Here is a 23,287-nt window from a genome sequence, read left to right on the forward strand (position 1 = left end):
AGAATCACTACAGCAACAGTAGGATGCTAACTAGGCTCAGCAATGCAGTTGGAACCAAAATGGTGCTTTTTTATGTATTTTATGTTTTTCATATTTAAAGCACTAATTTCTTCCCATCAACAGTAGCTTTATATCTAAAATGGGGTGGGGTGAGCGGGCACCTCAGTTTGAAACAGACGCGATCTCAACTTGCTTGTTCGAAAACTCTCATTTTTAGAATGAGATGTCAACATGCTGTATCAACATGTTTCTGATCACTGCTGAAAATCATCAGATCAAACTGTCAGTAGTGACAGAAGAAGGTGAAATTAAATGACTAAAAATCTGTATTATCTGCATCAGAAGTTCTAACGTCTGAATTTAATGGCACCAGCTTGGGTAAGCCTTAGCACGTGTATGAACTTCAAGCTTTAAGTAAAACCTAAAGTAAAGCTTTAGGCTTAAAATAAACATGACCCACCTATGCAGTCTCACAAGTAGAGAAATAGAAGAATCCATACAGGGCACCCAGTCCTGTCCCTGTAATCACGAGCAGCTGCTCACCAGCACCGAGCCCGAGCAGCCCACAGCCCACCCGTCCTGGGACCCCAGCACACCAAAGGCAGAGCTGCTCAGGTGGTGCCGAGAGCCTGCTGGACATTCAGGTGAGTGCCTCCTCCCCCACAGAGAAACACCCCCGCACACCCCCAACCACAAACACGCACCTCCCCACACCCATTCACCTATGGAGGAAGGCACCAGAAGAATGATACCATGGATGCTGCGAGGTGTCCCCAGTCCCAGCACGGTGCAATTTTAAGATTGGAATGTCTGGATGGTCTTTGTATCCCTCCGAGATTCCGTTACCTGGCTGTTGGTGTGTTGCTGAGCTGATGAACAGAGCGGGCATCTGTGCGTGCTGCCCAGCATCCCATCTGCTGCTGGCAGAGGAAGGTAAAGTCCAGCCATCCATCGTGGGTGAGGCGTGAGAGGACATCAGCAGGCACCCAGAGGCAATGGGCATCGTTAACATAATACCTTTCACTCTCTTTAACAATTCAAAGAGAGAGAAAGGACAATCAGGGTAAAAAATATATTTATACAACCTATGGACTAAGCAGAAAAGTATGTGTCAAATTCATTACCTATTGACACTTTTCTAAAACAGGCAGCTGAAGCACATGTATCCCATGGCACGGAATGTAGTGTTATAGTGGAGAGTGCCGGATTACATGCCCGTGCTGTCTGCTGGACTTACTATCTCATGTTAGAGGTGGCTAAAGATAGAGATTCTAGCCAGTTGGGAAAAAAACATCATTCCCGATCTGAAACAGAGGCAAACCTAAACGTCCTGTAAAACCAGCTGCCATTACTTGAAACCAGCAGAAAGTACTTACTGGCAAACTACAAGCTGGTACAGTAAACTACACAGCAAGTAGGTGCAGTGTACAAAAGAGTCATATAATCTGGTAGCCTTCCAGTTAGCAGATATACAAATATATTTATACACATTCAGATGCAAAATACTGCAGGTAGAAAAGGCTCTGTAGCTTGCAGGGTGGGGAGGAAGGTGGACCAAATAAACTATCATGAACCTCTTTTGGTTTAGTGCAACTTTTTTCCCCCAGGATGTGAGTAGTAGCTGGTTGTGTCATGTTTTCATACCAAATTATTGTCATTATGATTGACACACATCTGTCATGTAAAATTCCATTGTGAAAACCAGATGAATGGGTTTACATTCTCAAGGACAGCGTAAGCAAACAAATTACCATGGGATACACCAGGACATGAAATTCAATGTTGGGTACTCTGTGGTAGCTACTCAGTGTATGGACCTGTAGTATCAGGCTTCAAAAACGTGCTGTCAGCACAGGCTTTGAGTCCTGCATAATACATTTAGCTATCTCTGTGCTCAGCGCACTTCAATTTTGAAACCACCTTTAATAATTAAGGTACATCATATTCTAAATCCTCAGGGGTTTTATAGTGTTCAGTTTACCTTTGTGGGAGAGAGCCTCTGGACAGACCGTGCTGATGCCTGCTCTTCCTTTCTGTTGTCTTCTTGCACACCTGTATTTCAGCCTCCCACCTGCTCAACGTGAGCCGTGGTATAGCCAAGCCCCCCGAGCGGAGGTATAGCCAAGCCCCCCAGCACGGTATAGCCAAGCCCCCTGAGCATGGTATAGCCAAGCCCCCCAGCACGGTGTAGCCAAGCCCCCCAGCACGGTGTAGCTAAGCCCCCCAGCACGGTGTAGCCAAGCCCCCTGAGCATGGTATAGCCAAGGCCCCTTTCCAGCGGCATGGCAAGGGCGCAGTGTGCTCTCCTGAACACGCTGCAGGGCGGTGCTGCTATTATGCTAATCAATAGAGTGGCAATTGCAAAACACCATCGGCAAAAATGAATAAATATGCAGTAAATAAAAGGAAAGTGGCATATTTACCCTCTTTCTCCCCATCAAGCCTCACAAAAGAAACTTACCTAGCTTTTATCTTCATTTCAATTGATTCCTTCTGATCATTTGAGTATACAATATTAATTCTTCTTTGTTAACTTCCAATCAAGTATTTTTTAATTTAACAATAAATTACCATGTAACAATAAATACATTCATTCTTTATTTCACAAGCATTCTCCAAAACAATTTTCTAAACTCAGTAATGCTAAAACTCATTCTGCACCCAGTTTATCCTTCCAGATAACTTATACCTAACATAAGTAAAAGTTAAAGATGCCCCATACATTACAGGCAGATGCCCTTGGTACATAATACTTTTAAAAGAAAAGCATTAAAAACCTAAAGCATATTGAGATAAAGTTTTGAACTCTAGGAATTCAGTTAATTCAGAAACTGATTACCCAGCAGCAGCACCACAACAAAGATTTGTTTCTTTCCTATTGCCCTCTTTTTTTATTTTTTCCTTTATTTTGAAGCAATGTGCAGGTACTGTGTGTCTATACAAATTAATGCTTCACTATGTGTCTGATTTTTACATATCTAAATTTATACCCTTCAACGTACTTATGAATACACAATTTTCTGATGCATGGTGTCAGTGCAAAAATAATTTAATACATTTTTAAATATAACATTGGAGGGCATTTCCTATGATTGTAAACAATCAGACGAAGAAAAGGAACAGGAACATTTTAGAAACACTGTAAGGCAGGCTATCTAAAAATACAAAGCATATTTTTTATTTGAAAATGTGCTATGGTTAAAGAAATTATTTAGGAGTGGTGAGTAACATGTTCAACATGTGATTACAGCCTCTTCGTGGTATGAACGCAGATAGACCAGCATACCATTTTTATGAACAATTAATTTACAATCCTTCAGTTAAACCTCAGTTTGCTCAACTTTTCACATCCTGTGCTCTGTAGTGTTTGGGGTTTTTTACCAATGCAGCAGGTTTTCACTTCTGTGTCCGTTTCTAGTGGAATCTTCCTCTTGAAGGTGCTCCAAGTGAACACAATCTGTGAATTCCACAGCTGAACTGTCTGCTCATTCTTAACTACTCTCTCTTAATAAATAAATTCTTAATTATATTTGGTGTCTTGCCTATGTAATTACCCAGATGGTTACAAAAATGCCAGAGTCTCCTCAACATCAAATACAACATGCTAACAGAAAAGGACATCTTTCTGCACGTATACTCTCACTACTTCAGGTAAAACATATCAAAAAAGCATAAAAAAACCATATAAAAAATATCATACAAGCACTATGCAATAGATTGCGCTTATCTTGTACATACCCTTCGTTGGCATGTCACTGATGTTTATATGTGTAGATATTCCCAGGACTTTTTCCTTCTATGAAACAGAATTTTAAAAGGAGAGATTTGTTAAATAAAAGAACTCCAGTTAAACCACGAAAAGCATCCTACTGGGGGGGGGGGGGGCACGGTAAGGAAAAAGAAAAGAAAAAAAAAAGCCATTAGCTGCATTGGTTATCCTGCAAACTGAAACCACAGAAAGCTGAGCATAGAAAGAGTGCGTAGGAGAGAGACAAAATATAAAGCGACGACCATTAAGCAGCAAGTCTCACACAGCAGCCTTTGTTCGAGTGATTACAGAGCAGAAATTTGGCCTTGCAGAAGTAGCTTACCTGCTTCTCCATGGGCCAGAATCAGCTTGGGGCAAGTACCCTAGGCAGGGCGCTTTTCAAGATTTTAAATATAAATGGAATGGCCTCACATTAGCTGCGTTTCAGCTGTGTGTGAGCACACCAGCAATTTTAGAAAGCTTCTAACTCTCTGTCCTACAAGTTTTGGCAAATTCGCAAAGGCAAGGGAGTCTTTACCTGCAGACCCTTTCCACTGTAGAAAATGTAAGCAATGGGTACATACCACTACTTCTGTTTTACGTTATTTATGTGTTAATGACCCTGTGGGGAAAAAAAGTGCCTGATTATGCTATATATTAGATTATGCTTATTTGGAGGAAAGGACTATATTATTAAAAAAACAAAAAAAACCAAAAAAACAAAACACAAAACAAACCAACTGATTTTGCATGTTTCAATGTTTGACTTTGCAATCTTGATGTTACTTGATATAAAGACATCTAAAACTATTTTTTAAATGCCCAAAGCACAGAAATCATACCTTATGGCATGCCTGACTCTACCTGACCACCTTATTTCATAATAAGCAACGTCAATCGATGGGCTTCCAGAGGCAGCAGTGGGTAGAAGACAAAGCATGTATTTGATTATCAGTGTCACAGATGCTTGCTGCCAGTGAACAGACCACAGAATCCTGCATCTTGGCTCCATCACAACCATTGTGACTTTTCTGACTCCTTCCTGATCTTCATCACGCACTCCAAGCCTCTTTCCCCACCATTCCCAGTTCCCAGGCAGCGGGTTTCTCATCCCACTCACATCCTCTCGACTTGTTGCCTCCCATTTCCTGCTCTGGTGAAACTGCACTCCTTTCTCCGTGTCCAGGTTTCTCTGAAAACTTCCTAAACTGCTATAGTTTGAAGCCTGCACCACATGAAGAAGAATTACGAGAAAACTTGGCTCCATCATTTGCTGCGGCTTCTTTGGAAGGTTTTGGTCGTTGTTTTTAAAATGCTGAGTTAACAGTTTTCCTTGCAGACACTATCCTGAAGTAAAAGGAAGGCTAGAAATATTTTCTGATTTTAAAATGGCCTAAAATAATAGGAACAGATAAAAGCATATCCTAGAAATATGCTCCTTTTTCCTTTTTCTAAAGCCATCTATACATATGAAGCAGATAGTAAAGTAATACCACAGGGAGATACTAGTATATTCCCCAGTAAAGTAACGAGTTTCTGCAACAATTTTAAAAGCTTTCTTCTTGTAAAGTTTTCAAGTAACTTATGGAATTATTTTTTTAATTTTATTTTAATTTCCACTTTCAATTTGCAATAGCATTTTTCTATGAATCTATTTGTTTTTCTGGCACCTTGTCCACACCGTGGCTTAAAACAACGATGCATCGAGGACTGGTATTATAAGCATCTTTGGGAAAAACATAACAAGCAAGAAGAGAAACCACATTGCATGTTTTCATTATCATGAAAGGTAACAAGTATTAGTTAGAATTTATCAAAAAATGAAAGTTACTTCAGCTTGGAGCAAACTTTGTATTTTGACATACGGTTACCCCTGTAAGTTCGCACAAGCTATTCCTTGGGTGCCAGGTAGCATGGCCATTTCAAAGCAAAGCAAGTACCTGACAGCACTGTAACATTTCATTTTACAAACCAAAAAGAATTACAATGTATTAAAAAAAAAAATATTAGATGCCACCCTATGCACATTTCATGCTATAATGTGCAGACAACCATCAAATACTGACTGTGGTTGAGTTAACATATAATTTCTGCACCCCGTTCTCAAAGTTTACAGTGTCCTGTTACTTTCCACACAGTCCTCCCACTGCGAAAATTTAACACAATATGTATTAAAATACAAGCAACCCTCACCAATCTATAGGAATTAACCACTATTTCTTTCTTTCTGTGCAATCACCATGGCCGCCTACTAAACGTGTTGATATAAAAATATCAGTCCCTCTAAGGTTTCGTTCAATGACTCTTTCAGAGTAGGCTACATATAATAATAACCTACATACAATAATGCAATAAATTAAATTAAGGCATTATTTAATACCAGGCTATGCCAAATGCAAAAATAAAGGGTTTGCATCTTTAAAGGGAAGAGTATCTTTTTTCCTGAGTTGAACAGCGGCAATTTGTTTTTACCTTCCCATCAGTGTCACTGTCACACAGGTCTGGAAAGACCTCAGGTCATTTATATCAGACTATTTGACTATTAGAGTTGTAAATTACTTTTTAATTCCAAAAGCCAAAAGGTAAAGTATATTTTTTTTTACAACGATACATCAGGTTAGTTATAGTCTAATAATTTTTTCTGAAAGAATATGAGGTGCCTCAACACCTTGAACATCATCTTCACTTCTAGAGCTGAAGATAAATTTTCTGCATAAGCATTGTGCTCATGATTTGAAGTAAAGAAGCATCTCCTTGGAAAACTTAAAGATGAGTATTAACAAGGTTGGGTAGGAAATACTACTTTTTGTTTACTAAATGGACAGTCAGGAAAGTAAAAAAAAAAAAGGTCTTGAAGAAAAGAGGGAAGCAGTAGAGAAGAAAAAATAATAATTTGGCATTTAATTTCCAGCAGCTTAAAGACAGTTCGCAATATCCTCAGGAGAATGTCAATAAGTATGTTTGATTATTTGAATTTCTTGCTTTATATCTAACTCTGCATGCACGAGGGTTTTGAGTTCTTTACAAGAAATCAGTGACTGTAAATCCCATAGATACACTTAAATAGAGGAGAACATGCTGAAAAAGAGGCCAAGCTCCACAATTTAATGAGTTCCAAGGACCCAGAAAACTGAATACTAGAGCTGAAACAGGCAAGTTACAGCATTTAGCTGAGGTCCAGTATTCATATTTTCACTTTCTTCGTGGAAAAAACAGTTATTCAAATCACCCATCCCTGAGCTGGAAGACAGGGGAATAGCAGGTTTTCTCTTCGTTTTTTCTTTGTCTTCTAACAAAGTGACCAAGCTGCAAACAAACAAAAATCATAAAAACGGAGAAGGAAATACACTGAAAAAATTAAACCCAGACCCAGGAAAATAATATCTAGAAATTATTTGTATATGCCTGTGAAAAATTCCAGTATTTCAGGAGTCCTTTATAATAGTGAAAGGTAAAACCAATAGCGTATTCCTTTTAACAGTAACAAAGTTCTCTGCTTTCCAGCGTTGCAGCAGCAAGAGAACATGCTGGCTGTTACGAGCTAATGCTGGCCCCGCTACGTTTGATGAAGAGCATTTTCGAAGCGTTGCATTACATTGCCTGCCACGTGCCAACACGCAGCCCCAGTGATGACTGCAGGCTTGAAGGAGAACCATCATAATTGATACTTTACAGAATCATCATCAGAAATAAGATCCTAAAAAAAAAAAAAAAAGTAACTGAGAAAACAACCTTGGCTGCTAACTGCTCCTGGATCCCAAGGAGCAGACACTGAGCAAACAGCCCTAAATCCTGTTTGAAAGGTATAATCTGCATCCTATACCAATCTAACCCAGGGTGCTGGTGACTGATGTTAAAGTATGGACTAAGGTTTTAACAAAGCATGAAGTACCAAAGCACTTTTAATACCCCTGTGGCTACTTACAGCCCACACCAGGATGCAAGACAGAGTCATTAGGTCGGTACACAAACCATTAATTTGATTTTGGCAGTCAGTAAAGCCTAGTAACTTGGAAACTGTATCAAACAGATGGTCTGAAAGGATTTTTAGGTAATGCCCAAGTAGTCTGCGTGAGACTTGCAGATTTATATAAAAACATAGTTCAGCAACAGCTGCACAAATTAATCAAACTCTTCCTTGTTTATCAGTAGCATAATTTTGAAGCACATAAGGAATGTATGAAAAATATGTTCATTCAATGAATACATTCACTGATTACAATTCTTTTCCCTAAAAATGTATTTTGGATAAATTTTGGACTATTCCTTCCTTTCCAATTATTTTCAACCTATTACCTTAAATTACTCACCTAAATTAATGAAAACAGCTCCAAAGACATAAAATCCTCCGGCTTTTCTAGAGCAGATTACATAAAATTCCATTATTGTCAAGCATTCAATAAGATGTAACAAACCGCAGGGTAATAGCGTTAACGTGACCCACCTGTTATTAACCTCCTGGAGCTGGTGTCCCCACTCCCAAGCTGGGGGTCCCTTCCCAGCGGTCGCACGGAGCACACCGCTGCCCCTCAGCAGCCCGGCCATACGCACATCCACACTCGCCTTTTGCCACTCGGTTCTCTTCCAAAAAGTCTGTATAATCCTTCCACATCCAGCATACCCTCCCTTCACATATTCCCTCTTCATCATTTTTGGGTCTATTTCTGTCATTCATTCCTTCTTTTTGTCGTGTGCTCTTTGTGCTCTGTTGTCTTTTCGACAGACTTACGGCTCCCCGAGCCAATTTTATCAAAATCCTGTAGATGAATGAGCTTCTTTTTCTCTTCTTATGTCAGCCAGGCCTGTCTTTTGAGCATTATCTTTGTTTTTTCAAGGCACGCAGGCTCAAGTCATTCCCATGGCAGCACTGTGCCTGGCTCAGGCGGGCACATGTGCTATTTCTGTGAGGAGAGCCCCAGATCCCTGGAAGCACACGGTGGGTACAGATCATTTGATATGCCAGGCCAGAATATAAAGCCAAATTCCTGATTTACTACTTCAGTAATTCCCAGTGTCAGCTTTCAGCTCCAGAGTAACAGCAGCACAAATTTTACTGGGGCACAAATCTCTTGGCAGAGCATTTTGTTTCAGCCATTCAAACCAGTCCCAAACCTAAAGGTGATTACAAATGAAGATCTTATACAAGCCTTCCTAAGGAGTCTCTTCCTTTTTTTCCCCCCTTTCTCTCCCTCCTCCCCTTCTTCTCTAGTTTCTGCCATGAAGCTTTGCAACCTCAGATATACACTATTAAACCCCAGAATCGTTATCATAAATAACAGGAAAGATAGCTAAATACATTGATTGGAATAGATGGATTACACTTTCAATATGCTTACATTTCAGATCACAGAATCACAGAATGGTTTGGGTTGGAAGGGACCTCAAAGCCCACCCAGTCCCACCCCGTGCCCTGGCAGGGCCCCCTCCCCCCAGCCCAGGCTGCTCCCAGCCCCATCCAGCCTGGCCTTGAGCACTGCCAGGGATGGGGCACCCACAGCTGCTCTGGGCAGCCTGGGCCAGCGCCTCGCCGCCCTCACGGGGAACAATTTCTGCCTCACAGCTCATCTGCATCTCCCCTCTCCCAGCTTAAGGCCATTCCCCCTTGGCCTGTCACCACGTGCCCACGTACAAAGCCCCTCTCCAGCTTCTTGCCGGCCCCTGTAGGTGCTGGGAGCTGCTCTAAGGTCTCCCCGGAGCCTTCTCCTCCCCAGGCTGAGCAGCCCCAGCTCTCCCAGCCCGGCTCCATGGCAGAGGGGCTCCAGCCCCCTGACCACCTCCGTGGCCTCCTCTGGGCTCGCTCCAACAGGTCCGTGTCCTTCTCATGCTGGGGGCCCCAGAGCTGGTCGCAGCGCTGCAGGGGGGTCTCACGGGAGCGGAGCAGAGGGGCAGAATCCCCTCCCCCGCCCTGCTGATTTCTCTTCTCCTACAGCTTTGACTTCTCTAGTCTATTGAAATGCCCTGAGACCATGTTTCTCCATTCTGAGGAGCTGCACCTGAGCACCGTCTCATCAGTGACTGTTTACACCCCTCCATGTGGAATGCACTGCAGCACCTTAGCTATAAAATTACTGGTATAACGAGGGGTCTGGTTACTGCTGGAACTTCAACTTCACCTTATCCACTTCTTATTTCACCGCTTCCACCAACGATGACTGTTGACAATTCCCTCTGCCCAAAAAGCTTTATTATTGCAAAGCCAGTTCTTTTCCAGCACCAAACTCTAATCGCAGATGCTTTGAATTGTTTTTGGTGTGGATAAGGTCTCCTTGAGTGCTCACTTAGTGCTATTAGAGACTCAGCCAAGTAAACATATTTGCCATCTGATTCCATTAGAATGGGTACCACTACAAGCACTCCACACTGAAAAATAAGGACCAGTTTTTTCTAGAAGTCTATGACATAGCCAGAGTGGAAATCAAAAGTCATAACAAACTCTACCCTGAGTGACCATATAGTCAATGGAGTCTCTGAATGCTTTGAATACAGAATCAAAACTGGTTCAGCAGTTTAATTAACAGTGAACAGAGCTCATCTCATCAGATACAAGAAACAATAACTTTCTTAAAAAATGTGCCTATTCCAAGTAGTAAGGATGCAGAACAGAAATGCAACATTAAAAATATTATGGCTGCAAGGAAGTTCCACAGAATGTGTTGAATTTGGTAGTTTTCCAAATTTATATTAATGTACAATAGCAGCACTAAGTCAACTACAGAACAACAAGAAAATGGGCAAAAGCCTGAAGAAGAAAGGTTATTTCCCAGTGCAATACAGTTCTTGGAAAGGTGCTGTCCCACATCTTACCCTTCCTCTTCAAAGTCTCTTGTCTTTTGAGGAACAAAAAAACATTCCTGCCCTTTATACTCTGGAAACAGCATGAAAAAAGTCAAGACCAATGCCTCTCAGCAGCTACTGCTAAGCAGGAAGTTTTCCAGCCTTCACCTCTCAGGACATGTTCACCCCCAGCCGAACGCCTCTCAGAGAACTGCAGTTCCCAGTACAAAACTTTTCCTTCCTTCTCATCTAAAAGCATCAAACCATAAACATGAATAGCATGTTGTACTGTACAGCATTACAAATACATTAAGTAATAAAAATTACGCAATTGTAAGCACCTTAGCTATAAAATTACTGGTATAACAAATATCCAGCAGCATTAAAGCTATTAAGGCAGTAACTCTGGTGACCTATTCATGGCTGAGACAGTAATTCCTAAGTAAATAACAAGGGTACTCGGCTCCATCCTGCTCTCCAGAGCTGGGTCGTTGCTACATGCACCAAATCTCCCTTTTATAGCTTACATCCTCCTACCACCTTCCAGAGCCAACCAAGCAGCACTTCTCCCTCATCCCGGAGAGCTGCCAGACCTGAGTAACCATATGCTCAGGTTAATGTTGGGAGCAGAGTGATGGGAGCTGATGGACAGAGAATCTCATCACAAGGCACAGCTTCCAAACAAGACAGCACTGGGAAAAAAGGGGGGATTTGTAAGGAGAGAGAAAAACCCAGCCTCACCCTCAGTTCCATGAAAGGAATACAAGACTAAATTCTATCCCACAGTACACAAGTTTTGAGTGACACCTATACTATTATAACACATATTATCCTGACTATCTTTCAGAAAAACATTAGGCAAAACTGAAGCTTATCCGACACATACCCAGCCTTCTCTTGCCCCCTGCTCTGTCTGCATTCCTGCAGGAGCCTCAATCAATCTGATTTTTTTCTTAATCTAAGCTTGCTTTACAGGTCATCAATTTAATTTCTCAGTGCTTTAGGTTCTCTACTATTCTCAATTAGAATAACATCATATACATCAATCCTTATCTCTGAATCTTCAGCTTTTCATTTAGCCTCCCAGCAGTCTTGATCAGAGCTTCTCAACGCCTTATCAACTGCAACCATGTTGATTAAATTATACCATCCATTTGCTAATATTACTGAGCCATTACTAAATATGCCCAATTTTGTTTGCTGACGCACGTTTGTGTGTCTCTGTGAGGTGAGAACCAAAAAACAGGCAAACCTGCCTATCTCCTGTGTCACGGAAATCTGCAAATAAAATATCGTACTTTGATTAAAACTAAAAATGTACAATTATAAGCAAGGAAGGTTCCCTTTTTATAACCTGTATCAACTACTAATGAGAAAATTTCCTTACTCCCTGTTCCCTATTAAGGAACTGTTATTTTCCCATTAATTAAATATAGCTAAAGAGGAGACATTTAATTAGAAAACCACTACAATGGAAGCATCACTGTCCTAAAGACTTAGAAGTTATTCTATTTATTGCTATCACATTAGTAGGGCTTTTTCCACTTCTCCATCTTTCAGTCCTTTTCACAGTTCTTCACTCTTCTGAACCCATGCCACTGTCATCATCCTTTCAGGTGAATTAGTTTCCATCAAGCAGCAGCACTCCTTTGCCCAAAGGATTCAGGAATGTATCAGTGCAGGACTAACACAAAAAATGAACCTCTTCACATGTGGGACAATGCTGTCTTCTCTGCAAAACATATAGCTGAAACACTTAATTACAGCCATCACCAATTATCCATTCAACAAGATGACAATATCCTCTGCCTGCAGCCCAGAGCAAAGGTGTAGAGCCTCCCAGATCCCTGGCTTCCCAAGAAGAACCTTGTGATCTCAGGTACTTAACCATATCCAGGTGACCAGCAAAAGCAGCTAACATCAGGCTGTCATATTAAAAAATACAGAAGGAAAGGAAATTAAATGGCTGCAGAACCAGGGCATCATTAACACTGTTAAAAAGAAGTTGACTGCACTGTAAATTGCTGATAAATAAGAGTAAAAATGTACCAATGGTAGCCTAACTCTAATGTGTGAGAGAACTGAAAACACTTGATCTTGTGAAGACAAGGAATAACGTCGCAAATACATTTTAAAGGCTTGATGCACGCCTAAGAGCTTTCTGAAACCTCTTGAAGGGTTGCCTCTCTTCAGAGGAGGGGGCCAAACAAGAGCACAGCAACAAGCGCTGAGACATCCACATTCAAACCTCAGCTCTCCTACTGCCTAAACCATCCGTTAGTTCAGAAAGGGGATGTCATTACAACACCTACATTTTACGCCAAATGTCATTCTTCTTCCTGCTGAATTCTCAATTCCCTCTCTGGAGCAAGGGTGTGACCTTTGTATTTCCAGACATCAGCTGGAAACTATTGAAACCTAAGGGACCTGGACCTACGGCTCTATTCCAGAAGAGACCAAGTGTAGCTCTGAAGCTAGGTTTCTCCAGGGGTTTGTTAATGCATTTCTATTCCACCTGTTACTGGAGGTCAATGGCATTAACCACTAAAATTAAACCAGCTGATAGGTGTCTCTGATAGTTCTTCACATGCTTTGATACAGACAAGTGTGTGTGCCTGGAACAGCTTTCAGCAGTGGGTTTAATGTCTCCATCAGCTCTCTGCTTAAGCATTATCTGCAGCACAGATGGTAAAATCTTAAACTCTGCACCTTTTCTTCTGCGAACATCTTAATGTTAAGTCAGTTAATGAACTACCTTAATCATAGGATCATAAAAACTAGCAGGAGTCATTTTTTGACTCAGGAGGTCTCTAGTCCAGCTCCTGCTCAAAGCAGGGTCAGCTCTGAAGTCAGACCAGGTTGCTCAGGGATTTATCTGGCTTGGTCTTTGGAACTTCTAGGGATGAAGATGGGGCACAACCTCTCTGGACTACCTGTTCCAGTGCTCAGCAGTCCTTATGGTGAAAAGCTTTTTTCTCATATCCAGCCAGAAACCTCTCTTTCTTGAGCTCATGCCTGTTGTCAAGTCATTGGTGGACTTCAAGCATCTATAGGATTAGACAGACTGAAGGCATAGGTGCGGTTTAAAACATCAGACTGACAAGCATTTGGGTTTACATTTTCACCTTCATCCTTTCTCTCTTTTTATTGAATACTGTGCTCTCTCAACATCATTAACTCTATTGGCCACACCAGTGGTTCTTGGATAATCCACTTCATTTAATTTAAAATCATTCTGGTACTCAAAAATTTAACCATATTAGGAAATGAAAATAGATACAACAATCTAATAATAAATAAATAAAAATAAAATACTGTGAAAGAACCCTATAATACTGTAGCACTCTAGTTAAAGAAATACCTCAGAGATCATTTGTGTACTTATTTTCTTATATGAATAAAATATCAGATGGTTGTGTTGATTTTCAGCTGAGATCCTCTGCTACTATCACTCTTCTCTTGTCCCCCAACACGGTGCCACAGCACCTCTCATGTGATACCGTACGTTTATGTATAGGAGGTATATTTAAGAGGTGGTCCCGAGCAAACCTCATGAAGCGCAACAAGGCCGAGTGCAAGGTCCTGCACCTGGGTCAGGGCAACCCCCAGTATCAATACAGGCTGGGCAGAGAATGGATGAGAGCAGCCCCAAGGAGAAGGACTTGGGGGTGCTGGTGGCTGAGAAGCTCCATGTGACCGAGCAATGTGCGCTCGCAGCCCAGAGAGCCCCCCGTGCCCTGGGCTGCATCCCCAGCAGCGTGGCCAGCAGGGCGGGGGAGGGGATTCTGCCCCTCTGCTCCGCTCCCGTGAGACCCCCCTGCAGCGCTGCGACCAGCTCTGGGGCCCCCAGCATGAGAAGGACACGGACCTGTTGGAGCGAGCCCAGAGGAGGCCACGGAGGTGGTCAGGGGGCTGGAGCCCCTCTGCCATGGAGCCGGGCTGGGAGAGCTGGGGCTGCTCAGCCTGGGGAGGAGAAGGCTCCGGGGAGACCTTAGAGCAGCTCCCAGCACCTACAGGGGCCGGCAAGAAGCTGGAGAGGGGCTTTGTACGTGGGCACGTGGTGACAGGCCAAGGGGGAATGGCCTTAAGCTGGGAGAGGGGAGATGCAGATGAGCTGTGAGGCAGAAATTGTTCCCCGTGAGGGCGGCGAGGCGCTGGCCCAGGCTGCCCAGAGCAGCTGTGGGTGCCCCATCCCTGGCAGTGCTCAAGGCCAGGCTGGATGGGGCTGGGAGCAGCCTGGGCTGGGGGGAGGGGGCCCTGCCAGGGCACGGGGTGGGACAAGAGGATCTTTAAGGTCCCTTCCAGCCCGAACCATTCCGTGATTGTATGAGATACATATACATGTATCTTAAAATTTATGAATGCAGGACCTAAAGAGTTCTTCCAGGTCAAGTCCAGCCTTCTTCTATTACAAGCAACCATATTATGTCTTTCAGAAATTTAGCACGTACAGTCAGTCCTCAGTGTAATGAGCATTTTCCCCCTGCTAACTAGATAGTTATTCTGAAAAAAAATCTCACTGTGCTGATACAGAAAAACCTTCTTTTTTTAGTGGGACAGTTATCTTTTTCTGGTTAAAAATTACAATGTGATTCAAAATACAATATTATAATGGCTTACCCAGTCACTGATATCGTAATTCTCCACCACATCAATACATTTGCTAAATAAATGAATAAATAATGAGGAAATCAACAGAAGGTGGTTGACAGACATATGAATGCTCCAAGGGAGAGACCTACAGGAGCTGTGTGGCTGTCCCACCACGTGAGTAAACATGACAACACCGCAAGAACATGCACACAGGTTACTTACTAAAGAGTATCAAGCTACAGTTAGGAAAAATAACTTCTGTGGGTGGATGCCCAGGGAAGAAAAAGCCAAGATAGTTAACAAAAGTCATTCACAGGGAATACGGGTTTTCAGCCTAGGATTGCTGGAGGTTAACAACAATTTTATCAGCCTCTCCGGGATCATCAGTTCTGTGATTGCCAACCATCAGCGTTGAATAGATGTCAAACAATGCAGCAATCAGCACACAAGGTCTGTTAGGGATTTACAGTTTAACTAAGAAACACCTGCCCAATCCCAAAAGAAGTCATTATGCTGAGGTTCTGTAATTTCTGGACTATCCTAGCTAATACCCTTTAACACACAGGGTGGAAGTAGCGTTTGGTAACAGCCTAGAAATCACAGATATAATTCCTCACCTGCAGAACTCTACATCTAAAATGACATTGTTTGGACGGTATAATCCAGTCTACAGAAAAGTCCTTAAATCCTGTAAATGAAGAGCAATGCCTCATGCAGATTCGTTTAATCCCAAACTACCTCCCTCTTTCTTTGGCATTGTATTTTTAAGCAGTGCTGCTGCACACCTAGAACTCACCTGCGCGAGTTACTGAACTGCAGCTTTTGAACCCATCAGTAAAAGGGCCCATAAAACTGACCTACAACAAACAGAAACTGGCATTTGACCACGTATTGGGTTTTCAGTGAAAATAAGCATAATACTACTTTCAGGATACAAGGAAAGATAATCAGTAGGACACACAGCATGGTGTACAGTGATGTACAGTGATTCTCTGCTTTTGAATATGGAGAAATAGGTTTTCTTCACAAAGTGTACGTGAAGTGGAGAGGTCTGACACAGCAAAGGATGCCTGCTGATTGCCTGGCAGTGCTCTTGTGTTATGTGGAAATCTGCTAAAGTTTAGCTTGGGACAGCCGTTTTTAAAGACAGACACTAGTTTTGTTTGATTTATTTCTTTGCAACTCTAAGAATGCATACACGGATTAGCGTAGGGGGAAAAAGTACTATTGGTTAGAGCCAGGTACATACAGACCTTCAGTAATACATAAAGAATACATACAGCAAAAGTTTCCTCTCTTTAGACCCCGTCTGAAAGACATCACAGCTGACCTACAGCGCTCGGTGCTCAGAACTTAGGCAAAAGCAGCTTTTCAAAGCCCCCCAGTTTCCTGAACAATGCGGACGTGAAGGCACCGAAACACAATTGTGGCAGACAGAGCTGGGGGGCTCTGTGCTGTTATCCCTCAGCTGCCGGGACCAGCTCTCCGGCTGGAAACCACCATCCCCTCCAGAGAGCCCGCAAGCAAACTCTGATCTGCTTCAGTGCAAGTCCAGCCAGCTCCAGCACCATTCACTGGATATTAAACCAAACGGCTTAAGCCAAGCCGAGGAGAACCTGCACCCCAGGCGTGGGGTAAGGGCATGGGAACCGCCAGCCATGGGTCGGAGCAAATGCTTAAGTTTTTCCGCCTTCAACACCTATAGCAAAATCTGGAAAATATCAGACAACCCAAGACAAAAATTAACAAGATTTTTTTTTTTTAACTGTGATCTAAAGTAGATTACAAATCACAATCTCCAGATACGAAAAAGCAGTGACATAAAAAGTAGTTTATAGATAGATACTTATTTTATCTTATCTAAAGATAGATTCTTATCTGATACTAGATAGATACAGCAATGTTTATATGTCATATAGTCCCTACGTATCATACATGAAATAGATTCACACTATACCTGTCTTTTCCACGTCCATTCTTCTGCCCCTTTTTGCTTCAGCATGAATGCTGGCAGAGCAAGTTGTAGATAGAACTTGCAAATACAGCAGCTAAGTCTGATGTTAAAGAAGATACGCTGATAATTGAATTCTGAAAGTACAATAGCATGTCATTTATGTTATTTTAACATTATAATGGCAATTATAATGTAAATAACATTTACTGAACATTGTATAACACCATTATTAAAACATTTAAATAACATAATAATGTTATTTAACAATTTTAAATCCGTTCTTCTAGACCAGAACATTTTCTTAACCTCCTTGAAGAACGTCAAAAACTGCCTCTACATTGTTTACATTACCAGCCAACAGAATTGTTCTCCATTCATTGCTTCTCCTATAGAAAGTAAAGCACAAAGCCTTTTCTCCAAAAAATAGTCGGAACATTCATTTTAATCATATAGTATTAAGCTACTGCTGGTAGATGATTAATCTTCACATTTCATAACACGATGTTCTGGTATCTTTTACTTTCCAGTTTACTTACTCCAACAACAGAGCTCCTACCGCAATTCTCAGTTAGCTATGTTTCATGTAATGTATTATTCAAAGTTGTGAAAAGATCTGAATATCATTAATATGACAAAATATTTCAGACATAAGCCTTCTTTGGAGACTTGAAATGGCTTCAGAACCTGACTTTAAAATACCTTCTAAAGGAAGTAAATAGGATCAAATGAAGCGTTTGTATCCTTTTGCTTGCCAATTAATTTTAACTTCTTTTTATTAGAGTGAAAACAGAGTTTACGTTTGGATTTCGCGTTCTTATAGTTCGTTGTGTTTATTAGCTAGGTAACCCAAAGCAAATACTTTTCAGGGGTATATATATAGTGCTGGAATAGTCCCAGAATGGTGTAGAGAGACCCCTAACAGCCACTCCGTAGCTGAAGAGGGGAAACAATGACAATGAAGGCTCAACCAAACAAGTTGCAAAACGAAAATACGAAGAACAAAGCTAGAGGCAAGGGCAAAACAAAAGATAAGAACGTAACAACTAGGCACAGTGACAGCGCTCAGCTGCAAAAATTACTTGCAAGGGGGAGAAGAAGAAAAGGAGATTCAGAAGGGAACAAGAGAGAAAAAGTATGAAAGGACAGGAAGGAAAGAAGAAAACACTCAAACTTCTGTCAAGTTGAATTGAAGGTTTATATTTCACTGCTGTATGTCCTTGGAAAACCTTGCAACGGCACTGCAGACCTGCAGGTGAGCAGCCAGGGAAAGGGGGCAGGACAGAATCCCAGCCCAACAGAGAAGCTATAAATTGAAGTAACAGAGGTGTTCTGTGGAACATAAATACAACTAAATGAAGACCTGTGGAGGAGAGAGGAAAAAAGAACAGCTGCCCTCAGCTACCGAACGGAGGGCAGGGAAGGTGGGGAATCTCTTCCTCTAGGTGCGTGATGGAAGGACAGGCGGTAACTCACGCACCGTGGACAATGAGAACTCTGGCTTGACGTAAGGAGGCAATTTATTTTACCGTGCAGTGGTAAAACACTGGAACCAAGCACGGAGAAGCTGTGGGATCTCCATCCTCGGCTAGCTTCAAAACTCAACTGAACAAGGCCTGCAGCAACTCGCTGTAGCTACATCTCAGCTGAGCAGAGGGCTGGACGGGATGACCTTTGTGGTCCAACCCTTCTCCAGAGTGGGGAAATCTTCAATTTGGTATAATTTTTGAGAAGAAATTAATCTTTTAGCTAGGGAGATTAAACATGTTTTTCCCTTGATTTCGCACATCTGATCTGACCTTTCATGGGAAATGTGATTATTAGATGGAAACAATGAATCTGTGAGGGTGAAGGTCATGTATTTGTCTTTTGAAATAAATTCTTCATGCATCATCTGAGCTGCTCAGTTGCAAATGTGCAGGCAGTCATATCGCATGGTGATAACACCTTTATTTACAGAATCTAAGGCTGCACCGAAAGCAATGAATAAATGACGAGTCCATTGGTGAAGACATTCACCAATTAACAAACAGCAGCTGTTTGTCTTCTTTTCTTAGGGTACAATTGATTAAAATTGCATGCTTCATTTAAGCAGAATTCTCTCGTACTTTACCAAAGGGGGAGAGAAAGCTTCATTCAAACCAAGTAGTTCCTTTTCTGATTTATTGAATGTCTTTCCAGCCGAATACAAATTAGAAACCTATTCTGTTTGGTTGTGTATAATTTGCAAGGCACTCTTTCAAAAATCAGAGTTTAAATATTTTCAATATTAATAAGAAAATAAACTGTAACAAAAACCAGTTGGTGCAACAAGTTATATTAGGCCTAAACTATACTTCCTTTCCTATTTAGTCCACATGTGTATATATACACAGATACACACACAAACAGAAATATTTTTTATATATTTTTATATATATATATACACACACATATACACACGTTAGATAGTTATCAACTTTCCGGATATTAGATCAAGTCCAGGACTGCTATGAACCAGCACCACCTAATCTCCAACGCAACCAACCTACAGCCAAACTACTTAAAGAGATTTCTGCTTGGTGCAGTTATGAAATATAAAAGCTTAAACACCATTAAAAAGCATCTAAACAGAGCGCAAGAACTGATGATGACACCTCAGCTCTTCCATGTAGTAGGGAGAGGGAGATACATTGACTGGAGACTGAAACTAAGGAAATATCCACCAGAAACAAGGTGTACCTTTATAACAGAGCTAATTAATCTCTGGAACAGTTTATCTGCTACTGCAGTGGGTTCTCTACAGTTGCTGTAGTTCAGCCATGAGTAAGAATTTAAAAGGGAAACTCTATTGCTTAGGTTATGCCAGAGATTACATGCTGCCTGTAATGAACAGGGCAACTTTTACAGTAATACTTTTCAACTAAAAATATTATTCTAAGCAAGCTCTGATTACTTGAAAAGCTGAAGGTTTGTTACAAGTGTGTGAAGAAATAAGTCTCAGCTTTGGAAGATCTGCTTCGAAACAAATGGATCTGTTTAAGCTTACTTTCCTGCATCTAAGTCTCTCAAATATTGCACACAACAATTCTTAAATGCTATCGTCTTTAAACATCAAAAGCCACTATAAAAACATATGTTCATATTTTAGGAGAGCTCTCCTTTCCTGTGGAAAAACATCTGCAGTGCCAACTTGGAGATTTAATGAAAAAGGCTCATGGTAAAAAACTAATTCCCGATGTCATTTCAGGTGTTATCTAAAAAATATGCAAAACTAGAGCTTCTGAAAAACTTGAAAACCAATTGCCTGATTCCAAGCAGACATTATTCAAGCCAGAGAATGTTTATTAGGAAAAAAATTGTTTATTTTAATCATTAATGATTTTATATTCTTCTTATAGTGGGTGAACTCCTGCCAGTTACAGAAGTTACTCTTGCTTCAGGCTGCTCAAGAACACCATTTCTGTTAGTTGGTCTCATCCCACTAGGCACCTCCAACAGCAATTTTTAACAACTTCAGAAGTACAACATGTTCAAGGCAAGGTATTCACTGACCAGTGTCTCAGACACCTGAAAAGAAATGTAACTTCTATCCTTAATAAAAAATGCCATCTGAGTCAGCCACAGGAAAGAGCACGCACGTCTACACTGTCATTGATAGAAACATTTCTGGTATCATTATCATATTCTTCCTAAACCATATTCTTCCTGAATCCAGAAGGCATGAGATAGGCTACATAAAAAGTACACAGCTGCTTTTCCACCTCTAACCCCGAACAGCCAATACTCGGTTAAGGGGAAAAGATTTTAAAATATATTTAAAAAAAAAAAAAAGGGGGGGGGAGGGGAGAAGGAAATCAAGGAACATTTTATTCTTAATTTTTAAAGTCATGTTAGAAAGCACTCTAGAAACTATTATAACTAGAATGTAATCTACAGAATAACTTTAATCCTGATTAGTTAATCTGGGTCTTAAAATTATGATTTCCCTAGTATTTGCTCAGAAAACACTTTTTTTTAAGCATTTGGTTGTTTGGGTTTGGGTTTTTTTTCTGTTAAAGGAATTCTTGAATTAGTCATTTCATTATAATTTAAAATCTGTACTACTTTCTAGTAAGGAACAGAGATAACTGGACTATAAGCAAAAGCTCCTTTAGGGCTAGCGACCTTTAATTGATATATCTAGGGCATTCTTGGCTTATAGCCACTCGGGACATGCTGTGTAGGATATCCTCTAAAAAGTAAAGAAAGTCTTCATACGTTTCTTCAAATACTCCAAATGCTTTCTAAACATTTCAGCACACAGCGAGTGATCAGAGATGTTTCTGCAACGTTTTCAAAACATATGCATTATCCCTCAAAACAAAATGTCCTCAAGTTCTGCATCACTGCTCCCCTACTGATGCAGCTGTCAAATCTAGTCACCAAGATATAATCCATATTGGAACACAATGATTTTTTTCAATATAATCTAAGTCATCAATGACGACCAGAATACAAATGCTATAATCACTGCTCTTCCAATTAGCGCAGATTTTTTTCAGTTTTGCTTATGTCCCCAACTAAAGACGTTTTAAATTGTCCCACATGGTAAAAACCTCACTTGTAAGTAACCTTAACTGTGCCTGCGAATTAGCTGCTGTCATATGAAAAATGGCATTTAGAGACAAGACATTTGCACATATAAATACCTCATTGCACGTGTAATTAAAGCAGTATCTGGATATTATGCATCTTTGGAAAACACTAAAGGGGAAAAACATGTTTTCATTTGCAGATCATCTACAGATTTGAATACTAAAATACTTCTAAAATGTGGGAGTGAAGATTTCAGGAGAAAAGCAGGTTATAGCACAAATCCAAAGTGAAGTATTAATCAAATAGTTACAACAATTCTGAAGGGCAGCATACTATGCCTCCTACTTAAAAAAAAAAAAAAAAATAGTCCTTCCAAAGAGCTGCATTTATTAGTATGTATTTTAACGTTTAGATATTTTTGAATGCTGGATATAGTCAAAGAGGTATTTATGGAATAGAAAGAAGCTAACTGGACAAATGATAAAAAAAATATTAGGACTAATACAGTCTGATTCTGCCACCTAGTGACCAAGTTTCCTAGGGAAATTTTCGAGGGCCGTGACTGTGTCACTGGAAAAAACACGTTCACCTGTAGGAGAAGGACCAAAGTGTGCAGCCTCCATACCAAACTTGCAAACTCTGAATTTTAGCACCGCCACCACTTCATATTTAGCTTAAAGGAAAGGGAAACAGAAAGACTCAGTACTCATTTGCACAGTACCTAAAAAGTGAATATGTTCTCTACGTGTATGGGAAGCACTGGTTTGTTACAAGGGACTCCAGAATTGTCAAGAGCTTTTTTTGGGAGACACCTAACACATAATCAGGGTAAAAAGAAAAAAAAACACCTCCAGGGAAGTTAAAAGAAGTTGTGCATATTATCCCTCCATGGACTGACTCTCTCTGTATTAGAAATCACAGCATGACAGATCTGAAGGAAGACATAGCAGATTCCTGGGTGTGCAATAACTTTGAAATTATTCAGGACTTGCAATGTCCCCTTCTGAAATAAAATCCACGTGCAGCAGAGTAGAAAAGTGTTCCTTGATAGTATGTACAGTAAAACTTGTATTATTGAAGATATTTGTTAATGAATTACTTTCACTCTTCATAATATAATGCAAAATTCTTCATTTTACTTTTGCAGAAGATAGATGCACAGCAAATATTCAGCATCTCAATCACTCTCAGCTTTAAAATGCTTTACAAAACTGAAGACACTACAACGGTAACTTTGCACCTACCTATATACGACCCTGAAGTATGCAACATTGGCTGTCCTTTCTTCAACTGAATATTGTAACCCTTATCCTTACCATCCTCTTCTATCTGCTGCTTCTTCTGGGGCCCAAAGCATCCAAATTTAGTGGCGTTTCACTTCTAGAACTAGGGGGTGTTGGTTTATAGGTGGTTCTTTTTCCTAAAAAAGAATAAATATTTCAAAATATTACTTTCACGATATAGCTTGTCTAAATATTTTCACATGATAAAATGGATTTTGGATGTTCAATAATATATTATGTTATAGTTTGATTTAGCACTTGTACCTACATTAGGTGCTTGGAGAACCACAAGTACACACAAAAACTATGCACATATTTTGTACTTATATTTAAGTAAGAGCATCAAATTTAAAATTTACTGTATGATGGAGAAATTGTATC

Source organism: Falco rusticolus, chromosome 9 (genome assembly GCF_015220075.1).
Source record: "Falco rusticolus isolate bFalRus1 chromosome 9, bFalRus1.pri, whole genome shotgun sequence".
Lineage (NCBI taxonomy): Eukaryota > Metazoa > Chordata > Aves > Falconiformes > Falconidae > Falco > Falco rusticolus.